We start from the raw sequence: 12,095 nt of genomic DNA on the forward strand, positions 1-12,095 counted from the left end.
CTTGAATGGGCTAAGTGTTGGCTAGATCAAGACAGTGACTAGGAGAACAGGTTTATAGTGTAGGTTGTGCTTCAGGATCGAAGCAAGACATTGCAATAGTTTCGTGTTCTCATTTGATTAATGAAAAAGTAGAGAAGTGGTTTTTCCCAGTTGGGTTCCCCTGTAAATCATTGTGTTCTTGTGGTTTTAATGGTTTCATGTCATTGCATGTGTTTCTAAATTGTGGTTTCCATTCTCCATAATAGTAGAGGAAATTTGTAATCTCTTGATTTCAGTTCGATTTCATTGATTGTAGCAAATTTATATTAATTTATATATGGTATCAGAGAAAAAATCACACTAGAAACTAGTTAATAGAGCTTCTTCTTCAGAGATTTCGATTTGCAGATTCAGTGAAACAACTTTTCTTCCATGCGAGAAAGTGTCTTTCAACGAATTGAGATTGGAGTATGCCCTTGAGAGAACCTCGAATTTCATAGACTGGAAGTACATGATGGAAGTCGTGCTTGATGATAATGGTGTGTTGGAGTACACCAAAACTGACATTCAAAATCTAGCAATATTGGATGCACAACAGTTATCCCAGTGGACGGAGGATACCGCAAAAGCTAGGAGGATCATCCTTTAAGGTGTGAGAGATCACATAGTCTCGAATTTACATGGAAAAGGGACTCCATTTTCTATGTGGAAGACCCTCACTAAGCTATTTGAAAAGGGTGGTGATGCCAGGAAATTGGCATTGAGGAACAAGCTCAGAAACATCTACCCGCAAAAAGGATAAACCATTCCACATTACCTCTCCAAGTTCACTCAGTGTTGAGATGAGCTTAGAGGAGTTGGAGAAAATATTCCTCTTCATAACTAATGAGCCTAGCTCTCCTAGGCCTTCCAAAATCTTGGCGTAGCTACCATAACTCTCTAAATGGAAGGGATAAATTTCCAAATTGGGAGATACTTTGGTCTGATATGGTGTAGGAAGAAATTCAGTGCAACACTAGAGATGGAGTACCATCCAAATCTGAGAAGGAGGATATTTTTTCCTTGGTTGGGAAGGGTAAGAAAGGTAAGGGAAAGAATTCCCAAAGAAAACCAGAGACCAGCTAGAAAAATGGCAAGAAGAAGGACTTAAGCAAGATAAAATGTTTTCACTACCATGAATTTGGGCACTATGCAATAAAGTGCTTGCAAAAGAACTCTAACAAGAACCCTTCAGGAGGAGAAGGAGGTGAAGCACTTGCCACAAAATTTGAATTAGACTCCACCCTGATTGCATGCATGGTGAGCATTGTAATGGGGAGTGTGGTATCTAGATTCAGGTTTCTCGTACCATATGAAGGGGTGTAAAGAATTCTTCAATAGCCTAGAGGAGAAGGATCTCTAGTTGCATATAGAAATTGGGGATGATGGGCATTACAGTATCAAAGGAATTGGTACCGTAACCTTTAAGAGGGAATCGAGCTCCCATATTTATCTGAAAGATGTCATGCATGTACCTAAGTTGAAGAAGAACCTAATCTTTGTAGTTTTATTGGAGGATCATGGCTATGATGTTGTTTTCAATAAAGGGAAATCCTTTCTGAGACATGTAGCTACCGTGCATGTGAAACAGATTGGAGTTCGAGTGAAGAATCTCTACAAACTTGAGGTGGAATCTTGCACTACACTAAGTAGCAAGGGAGGAGAAGTTCAGAGTCGATATGGGGGAGAACTCGAGCACAAATGCATGGGGCCCTTTCACCATGGAGCCTTAAAAATTATGCAGTAGATTACCATCACTCTCCCGAAATGCACCCTTGACCAACATGATCTCTACAAGGGATGCACATTGGGGAAATATGTCAAATACGCCTTCCAGGACCGATATAGCAGATCTAGAGCAATCTTGGAGTGAGTCTAGTCTGATGTATGTGAACCATTTTCTATTTCCTCTACAACAAAACACAGGTATTATGTGATTTTTGTTGATGACTTTTCTAGAAAATGTTAGATCTTCTTCATGAGGAAGAAGGATGAAGTTTTCTCAAAATTTGTTGAATTCAAAGCATTGGTTGGAAAGGGGACTTGTTAGAAATTGAAGGCCTTGAGAAGTGACAACAGAGGAGAATTTGTTTCTAGCACCTTCAAGGACTGTTGTGCCAAAGAGGGTATTAGAAGAGAACTGATAAAACCCCATAGCCCACAAAAAAACTAGGGTGGTTGAAAGGAAGAACAAAATCATAGTGGGATAAGTAAGAGCCATGTTGCATGATCAAGGACTGCTATTACACCTATGGGCATAAGCATGCAACACTGCAGTTTATTTGCAGAACAAGATCCCTCATAGCATACTTGGCGTGATCACACCCAAAGAAACTTTCTTTGGGAGGAAGCCAGATGTATCTCATTTCAGAATTTTTGGAGCTATTGTGTTTTGTGATGTATCCAAGGATAGAAGGAAGAAACTTGAGACTACAGCTAAGATGGGATTCTTTGTAGGATACACAGAGAGACCACATAATTACTGCATGTATTTTCCCCCACTCAGGGTGACAGTAGTGAGGCGAGATGTAAAACTTGATGAGGAGAAGGCTACAAGATTCTCTCTAGAGTGGGATCTAAGTATCCTACTAGAGGAGGAGCTTCTAGCTTAGAAGGAGGAACCTCATGCAGAGCTTCAGGATGTTGTGGAGAAGCCACAAGTGGAGGAGCAAATAGGAGGTCGGGTGGAGGCACCCACTCAACCAGAATCTTCCAAAGAGGGGAGGAAGAGAACCAGAGAAGCTGATAGATTGGTACATGATGCATGGGAGCATGTGGGAGCTCCTACATCTCAGTGCAGGCAGGTGGTGTCGAGACCAGAGAACAAGTCATTGGTTGGCTCCAGATGGATCTACAAAGTGAAGCATGCAGCTGATGGGAGCATCTAGAAGTACAAGATCATATTTGTGGTGAAAGGCTTCTCTTAGGTAAAGGGAGTGGACTAGGAGGAAACATTTGCACCAGTGGCAAGATATTCCTCGATCATAACCATTCTAGCATTAACTGAGCATATGGGTTGGAAGATCCATCAGATGGATTTGAATACCGCCTTTCTCAATGGTGTTTTTCAGGAAGAAACTTACAAAGAGCAGGCAGAGGGATTTGAGACATATGACAGGGAGATACATGTGTGTACACTCAGGAGAGCCTTGTATGTTCTCAAATAGACGCCCCGAGCATGGTACACTCGGATCAACACATATCTTAGTGGATTGGACCTCACCAAAAGTGAAGCAGATGCCAATCTCTATCGCATTGTTATAGATGGCAAGTTTCTTATCATGGTTTTGTATTTTGATTACTTGATACTTACAGGGGATGAGCAGTTGATCCACCCTTGCAAGGAGGACCTTGTGAGAGAATTTGAGATGAAGGGCATGGGATTAATGCATTAATTCCTTGGGCTGGAAAGATGGTAGGGTGATGGTGAGATATTTGTGAGTCAAGGGAAGTATGCCTCTGAAATACTTCATAGATTTCACATGGAGAACTGCAAACCTATGGATAGACCTCTAGATACAAACTGGAGGAAGGAGAGTGCCTCTTCAGGAGAGGCAGTAGATGTTACCATCTACAGACATCTTGTGGGATCCTTGATGTGTCTAGTGAACACAAGGCCCGACATATGATATGTAATTAATCAGTTGAGTTAAGCCATGGTGAAGCCTACCAAGCTGTATTGGAAGGAAACAAAACATGTGTTGAGGTATCTCTGAGGCACAATCGAGACTAGGTTATAGTACAGAAGGATAGAAGGAGTGAAGCTCCAAGGTTTCACCGATGCAGATTGGGAAAGTAGTCCATCAAACAGGAAAATTACTTCAATTGTTATCTTCAATGTTGGGTCTATAGTTATTTCATGTTGATTTGTGTAGCTTGGGAGGTACTCCAAGCCCTAGGGTTCGGGGTTTGGAGGGAAAAGCGCTACAAGGGTCACTTGTGGGCTTGGAATCCAAGTATGGGATTTTGCACCAAAATGTGTTTTGGGCATTTTCGAGAGCACATTTATACATGTGATGGCATGAGATGATAGAGGGCGGAAAGGAGAATCCAATGCTTCGAGAATCGTTGAATTCCGAGTTGTAGAAGTGGAGGTATGAATTTTTGAAGGTTAATTATGGAGTTTCCACATATGTGTCAAGGTCAGCTTGGTGTAAAGTTGGCATATGACAGTGGTTGAAGCCCTAATTACAACTTTGGAGGAGCCCTTGTGTTGATATAAATACAAGGTGATTAGAAGGCTTAAAGACATCCAAAATTGTGCAACACACACAACAGTGAAGGACTCGATGGAGGTTAGGGAGCTTTGAATTAGCCGCATCATGAGGAGGACGCCTACAGGAAGGCCAAAGGTAGATCAAGGACTGTTTTAGGGCTGGTTCAGGGGTCTGAGAATTGTTGGAGGAGGCTGAGCGAGATTGCTGGTAGGTCGAGGCCTTAAGGAGCTACAACGCAAGTCTGTCAGGGCTATTTTATGTGGGTTGAAACTTGCTGAAGAGTGTCGTGAACCTATAGGAGTGTTGTGTGGTAGGCTGCAGGCCATACCACCACAGCAAGGGGTAGCGTAGGCACATTTGAGGGTTGTCTTGTGCGTTGTACCTTCGACAAAGAGGAGAATACCTATACAAGGAGAGGCAACAGATTTTAAAGGTTGTTTTGATGATTGTTGGAGGGTTGTTACAATTGTGTTCGGTGCCCTAACCAGTGATCATGATGACAACAGCAAAACAGACTTGTTGCAGCAATTGAATTTGTGTTGGGTCAAGGATATTGGTACCGTGTGGAGGACTTTACGAGGAGGTGAAGAGTCCATCTTAGGAGCAGAACCGGCAATGAAGTATTGGGCATCTTTGTACTATTGGAGGGAAATCTATGGATGTCCAAAGTAGCCCTAGACTAGCAATCTTGAAGTGACGAAGATAGTTGTATATTGGGTGAAGTTTGCAGCCTTATGAGTAGCTCTTTGATGGACAAAAGATGCTACTAGAAGGTAGATTGGAGCTCGGGAATTGGCCAACCTAGAGAGCAGATTGATGAGCTCACATACATGCAACAGAAGTGGCATGCATCAGTGTTGGGTGGCAGCCCTCCTAGAGTCTCAATGTTTTTTCCTTTGAAGGACTAAAGTGCATATGTGAGTAGTACGGAAGCGAAGGACCGACAAGACAAGATACGACATAGAAGTTGCAACGAAGTTTTTCATTGTATCTTGTATACCATAAACTATTTTATTATTCAGATTTGGTTTAATATGATGAAGATTGGTGATTGAACAATATTGTACAATTTTGTTAAAAAGTGTGTGTCTTTGTGCTTATGTGATTTAATGTTTTATATTTCCGTTGTGCAAAATATTTTATGGTTGATATTTTTGGTTTGGTAGCATCAGTGATTTTAAGACTCTAACCTAGACCCAAGGTTGTGGAAATTCAACATTTCCTGGTATAGTAGGAAACAAAGGTTTGTGGCACTCAGCTCAGCAAAGGTTGAATACATGGTTGCAAGTCAAGCAGCATGTGAGGCCATATGGATGAGGAAAATAATTGTGGGTCTTTTCAGTCAGGAGATGGATCTGACAGTGATTTATTGTGATAATCAAATTTGTATTAAACTCTCTGAGAATCTAGTATTTCATGACAAGTCTAAGCACATTGATATCATATACCATCACTTGTTGTATTGTGTGTAGAGGAGAATTATGATGCTACAATACATTCCAACTGAGGAGCGGGATGAAAATATCTTGACAAAGGCATTGTCAAGAGGTAAATTCGAATTCCACAAGTGCAGGATAAGGGTAGTTCAAAATACCTTTCTTGCTAAGAGGGAGTGTTAGAAATTGTAGCAAGAAAGGCTAAATTTGACTTGTGCCTTAGTCAAATTTAGTACTTCGATTTTCCACATCCGCAGGAAGACTTGGATGGAAGTTAGCTAGAGTGGCATGGCCTTGTCTACTAGTTAACTCAATAAATTCTAGTTATAGGCTAGAAATAGAGTTGTGCATGTAGTGATTACTAAAATTTAACAATCTGGTTCAGTTATTTTCAGTTGAACTCAGTTAACTGAGCTCAAGTCCCTAGTTGAGTAAGTTGAAGGTCATTTGAGTAGTAGAACTGTTGTTAACTTAGTGATCTCTCAGTTAAACTAGTCAATCAACTAAAAATAGCCTAGACATGCATGGAATTTGAATTGCCTAGATGGAGTGGAGGAAAAGGAACATTGTAATTATCAATTGTATATTAGTTGAGTGTACATGCTTGGAAGTTAAGAAGGTGAATCATTCCTTGGGAATTACAAAAGAAAATAAGAGAAAAATCCTATCTTTTATGAGCTAATTTCCTCTAAGATTGTGCAAGGAAATAGGAGCTAGGTGGGCCTTGAATTGGCTAAGTGTTGGCCATAGCAAGACAGTCAGTAGGAGAACAATTTTATAGTGCAGGTTGTGCTTCAAGATCGAAGCAAGACATTGTAATAGTTTCTCATTCATTCCAAGTGATATCCTAACCTTCAATGGATCAACCATGTTATCTTGTAGTAGTCTTGAGCATTCACAATCAATCTTTATGCACCAAAATTAAAACCAAGATAAAAGAGTTTCAAGAATTGAGGCCAACACTCAATAAGTAGATATTTAACAAAATTTCATTCTTAATATCCAATAACAACTATAGATGTGAGGGGAAAATTCTTGTCTAGATGAGACTTCAACATCCCTCTTATTAAAATAATATGTTCTATCTCCTTATATCTAGCCTAAGAGATCTCATTTTGACTTGTCTTCCAACTAGCTAAGGAGACAAAGTCATATAATACGTAAAATACAAATGTAGATGTGCCATATGTACAATAATCCCCAAAGAGAGGGAGTTGTCCCACCAAAATGGTCAATGTGAGGTCAAGTGATGACCATAAGTATTGCAGCAACAATGTTGCAACTCCCAAGGGTCTCAGCATTAATTGTCAACCCGGGGTTCATACAGACTTAAGAATAATCAAAATTATGTGTGCAATACGTACTTATCATTTTCCTTTGTTGACTTTTATATGGGTGAAAACACTTAGATAAGATATAGTCACTGAGATACCATTCTAATTGTTCTATGCTACAAGAAAAAATTCAGAATTGCAGAAAATGAAAGGAAATAAACAAACCATTGTTAATATCAATAAAAGGAGGCAAACCATATTTACTATTATAAAATAAGGCATATATATTCTATTTTACAAAGAAAGAAAACTCACAACTTAAATAAAACATGTAAATAGAAAACCCTAATCCTACAGGAAAAAAAGAAGAAGACAATTTCTACAACAAATTAGATCAAGGAATCTACTTGGTCTCTTTGCTTCTAAATTCATCTTGAGGGTTGCAGGGATGTTGTAACACGTCAAAGAATATTCATAATAATTTTGATGCAAGTTTAGATGAGTTTCATAAGCAAAGTGCAAATTGCTACAAGAGTCCCTATTTTGCTAGATGAGATAGTCTAAAAAGTAGTGAAATGTTGTAAGAATGTGGTTTGAAATCAAATGGAGGTTAATGAAGGCTGAGAAATAATAAAGAACAAATTTCCATGTCATCATGTCAATAGTATAAGTATTTATTTAGCAAATGGGTGTCTGTAGAATCTCTTGTAGCTCTGCAAAAGCATGGGACTGTGCAATCACAACAAAACAACAATGATGGAAAATAAATAAATATTAGCAACTAAAGTGAACTCAGATGCATGAAAAGAGATGCTAACTAAACAATATAATCATTTCCAAAGATACCATATAGTTCTCAAATATTGTGCAAGAAAAGATTGTTTACAATTAAGCTAATTAACCCAGCACGAAAATAATACTCAAAAATAAATTGCATAAATGGAAAAGTGCATAAAGAATAATGATACAGAAGGGGTATTGAGCACCTGGGGTGGGACCTAACCAAGGAAGCTCAGATCCCTAAAGGATAAAAGGTCTAAGAACCAAAGTTTTCTTTCATTAATAAAAAAAAATTACTTGTACACAAAAAGTTATAGAACTAAAACTCCTAGAGCTCTCTACCACTATGCTTCTATTGCTTCCATTAACTAGAAATAGTTTCCTAATGAGCTACTTGATCCCTCTATTTATACAAAATGTATGAGGGGTATCCTCCTTGAAATGAGGATTGTTTTACTTCGAAAACTCCTAAAACATAGGATGATGCTCCTTGAGTGACCTCACAACTACAAGGAGGAGTATTTAGTGCTCCATGCCATCCAAGTTTGATCTTCATGTAGCAAGGGATAGGTCTCATGAATCTCTATGACTGTATATCCTCATGATTTTCTCCAAGTCTTCTCAATATCATACATCATAGTTACAATAGGCACATAAAACGTGATAAATCTCTTTAACCTTCCTAATAACTCATTTAAGCTAAAAAAAAATGTTATTAAGTGCAAAAGGGAAGGTTTAATATAACCTTTATGTGCCTAGGAAAGGTTATATGGGCCTTATATTTTACCTAATTGGGAGGCCCATAATACCCCATACTAAAAATATTCCTCATCCTCTGAGCAACCTATTCTTCCTCCTTCCTATGTTTTTCCTCATTCATTTTCCTAATGACCTATTTAATATCCCATGTTGTGTTAGAGGTGGTCATTCTTGCTAGATAGAAACCTACATTTTCCTCATTGTCCTACCACTCCCTTTATTCTTAATCTTGGCTCTAATGCTCTTGAATACCTAGGATCAAGGGTGGATTGAACTTGATTCCAATCCATTGGATCTAAAGTCTTTGAATGATCCTCTTATACAAAGGGGTTTTGGCTATTGTAACTTGCAACTTGTCAGGGGAACAATACTATATGATATTCATATTTTAAGGTAGTGTTTTCCATCTCCTCTAGAAAGCATGTGAGATATCTTCCCCCAATAACCTAAAGGTATCCTCGAAGTAGAGGATGGACTCCACTTTCCTCTATTTGTATACTTCCACCACTTTAGGATCCTTTACTAGGAGTGCATGGTTGGAAGTGAGGATAAATGGATTGTGGTGTTCAAGTCTAATCCAAAGTGGTTCCTTCAGCTTTACATCCATTGTTATTTTCACTTCTTTATCCATGACCTCTTCATGCCTTAGCCAAGATGATAGGGCCATTAGTTGTGCATCACCCAAATATGGATTTGGGTCCCATATGGTCATATCTGTAAGCACATGTTTGTGAATCTAAAATCCAAGAACCTTGGGCTTATCTTATATACTGCATGGAAGGGAAAAGTCGGTGAATTACTCAATATCCTATAGAGGGAGATATCCTCTATGTGCAAGCTTTTCAATTTGAAATTGGCACCAGTGCTCCTTTAGGAATAAGGAGTAGGTTTTTTATGGTTTCTTGCAATTTACTAATTCTAAGGAAAGATGTGCCATGGTGCCCAAATTTGTTTCAAGGGTTGCAACCTAAGTTCCCTTATCTTGAAGAAATCTTTGTGTTTATTGAAATTAAGCCTTTAGCTTGATGTTTTCTCTTTCTAGACGATCCCTTCTATTTGCTTCATCAAATCTAAGGAATGTTATTTCCTCTCTCATATTCTTCATTTCATCTTCCATTTTTCCAATATTAGCAACTCCCTTGGATTGTGCAATTTGCTTCCATATGTGAATCTTATCCTTCTCTTGCTCAACTTCAAGGAATAATTGTGGCGCTCGGTGCATAGGGAGCATTTTTCTTGCCTCAATCCAAGATTAGAAGGAAGTATATCCTCTTGGAGCTAGTTGATTTATTATTTTATCATCCTCTTATAGCTTTGATGTTTGTTCTTTTAGCTCTGATGTTTGTTCTTGTAGTAAAGCAATTTGTTCTCATAGCTCTATAGGTTTCTCTTATTGCTAAGCACTTTGTCCTTCTAGTTGTATTTTAAATTTCATTTCCTCGGGAGTTGTTGGTGTTATTGTCGTTTGTACCACTAATGTCATTAGTTTTTTCCCTTCTATATTCTGAGGCCCTTTTTTTAAAAGGCTAGGGGTTTCTTCAATGGTTGTAGGAGTGGGAGATGGAAGCCTTAGTTTGCCACTATACCACACTCTGGTACTTTTTCTTCTTCTAAAGTAAATAGGAGGTTGAGTAGGTTTACTTTCCTTTGGCTTTGTTGGAGTGCTTAGTGCTACCAATGTAGCAGCAATTTCTTTTTCTTCCTCCAAAAATTTTTCCCCTCCTTTCTGTGATATAGGGCTTTCTACTACCTCTTTCTTCGTCTTTTTAGCTGGCCTCCTTTACAATTTCTCAATTTTTTCCTGAGGCTCTGTTGATCCCTCTTTAGGCTCTATTATCTTTGTTTGAAACTATGTTTGTGGGGTTTTCAATTCAACCTGGGGTTCTTCCAACTCTGTCTCAGTCAATTCCAACTCAACTAACTCTATATGTGGCTCTTCTAATTTAGCATGGGCCTCTAATAAGGCATTTCCATCCATGCCTAGAGATGTTCTAGTGCATCCATGACTATCAATCTAATTAGGCCATGATGGGCCAGATAATTTTGTTTTCCCTCTTTCCCTTTTGTGCTCATCTCTTTCATATATTGGAGGAGAAAATGTGGCATACTAAGCCTCTTATGAATAGGCAGGTTAGTTTGGAATATTAGTTCATAAAGGAGCCTAGATTGATAAGCATATACTATGCTTAATCTTCCTTTACAAGAAATATATTTAAGAATATGATATGTTATTTCATCTCAGGGGTGTGGTAGGATTTCCCTTCTGATCCCATTTGGTCTTCATCTAATTTCTCATCAGGGAGGAATATTCCTCCTTTTGCACTAATGGCTTCACGTCTCTCCTCTTTACTCCATTTAATCCCCTTTGGAAGGGTAGTGCTTCTATTGATAAAGTCTTCGTCAATATATATGGTCAACCCTTTGACTGCAATGACTACTTCATGGCCCTTAGGGTGTTGTAGGTTTAAAAAAAAATTCTAGGGTAATTTCATCATCATAACCTGTTAGTTTCTCAGAGAACCCTAGTCAGTGATAGTTTTCTAAGATAGCCTTGACCTCATGATTCTAATGAATCCAAGTGGAATCTGTGGGTTCTCTCCTATTGAATCCCCCTCCCATTGTATGGCACAACTCTCACAAGTTTGGTCACTTTATTTTTTGCACAGCAATGTTGGTTTTGTGATACTACAAGAATTATGATTTTCCTATGGAAGTAGGGGATCTTGTAGCTAAGAGAAATGCACAAACTTCAAAAAAGAATTAAAGGCAACTTATCACCCCGTGTAACTTATCGCTTCATGTTATAAATCATTTTGAACTTTTAAAGACAACAAAATTATTTGACTACCCCTTTGTTTAACTGAGACCCTTAATTGATAAATTCGAGGAGCTTGACATTAATTCTTGTTTCAAATGTGAAAAAGGGGGTTGTACTTTTTCCTTGGGATAATTTCATTTTCCATCTTGTTCAACACCTCTGTGAACGTCTTGGGTGAAATTTAGGATCCTGTAGCAGAACCCTATGTATCCTATAGCATGCCACAAGTTGCTTCATGTAGTAGATAGAATTTGAACTTGATAATTGTAATATCCCCCTATAGTAGGCAGTCTTTGTCGAGGATCTTTAACACTAATTGCATTTAGAATGTGGAGTGTGGTTAGGTGGAAAACTTTAAGTTGATCATGCGATGAAGTGGAGGTAGTGTCAATGGGTGGTGAGAGAAAGCTCAACGCGCAGTGGTTGAGATGTTCCCCTCCTACTTCTCGTTGTCCTTTAGTGCACTCATACTCCACTTCACCTTACCATCAGTAAGTGACAATGAATTACTTTTCAAAATATCCTCTATTTTTTTCTTATTTACCCTCACATGTGGAGAAATTTTATAAAAAGTGGAGTTTCCTACCCTATTTGGCTGAGACCCCTGCTAGTCCAATTTAGTTATAAATCCACTTGATTTTTTCACTTTCAACATTTATAATGCTCTGAATGAGTTCAAGGGGTGAGGTTAGGAGATCCTCATACCTGATGTCTTACCTTCTTATGATAATGGAGGTTATTTTGATTCTTTTGCAGGTGATCTATTGATGTTGTTGTTGTTGAACAAGTGATC

This window comes from Pinus tabuliformis, chromosome X (genome assembly GCF_031772625.1).
Source record: "Pinus tabuliformis cultivar Carrire ecotype Pingquan chromosome X, CPIR1, whole genome shotgun sequence".
NCBI lineage: Eukaryota > Viridiplantae > Streptophyta > Pinopsida > Pinales > Pinaceae > Pinus > Pinus tabuliformis.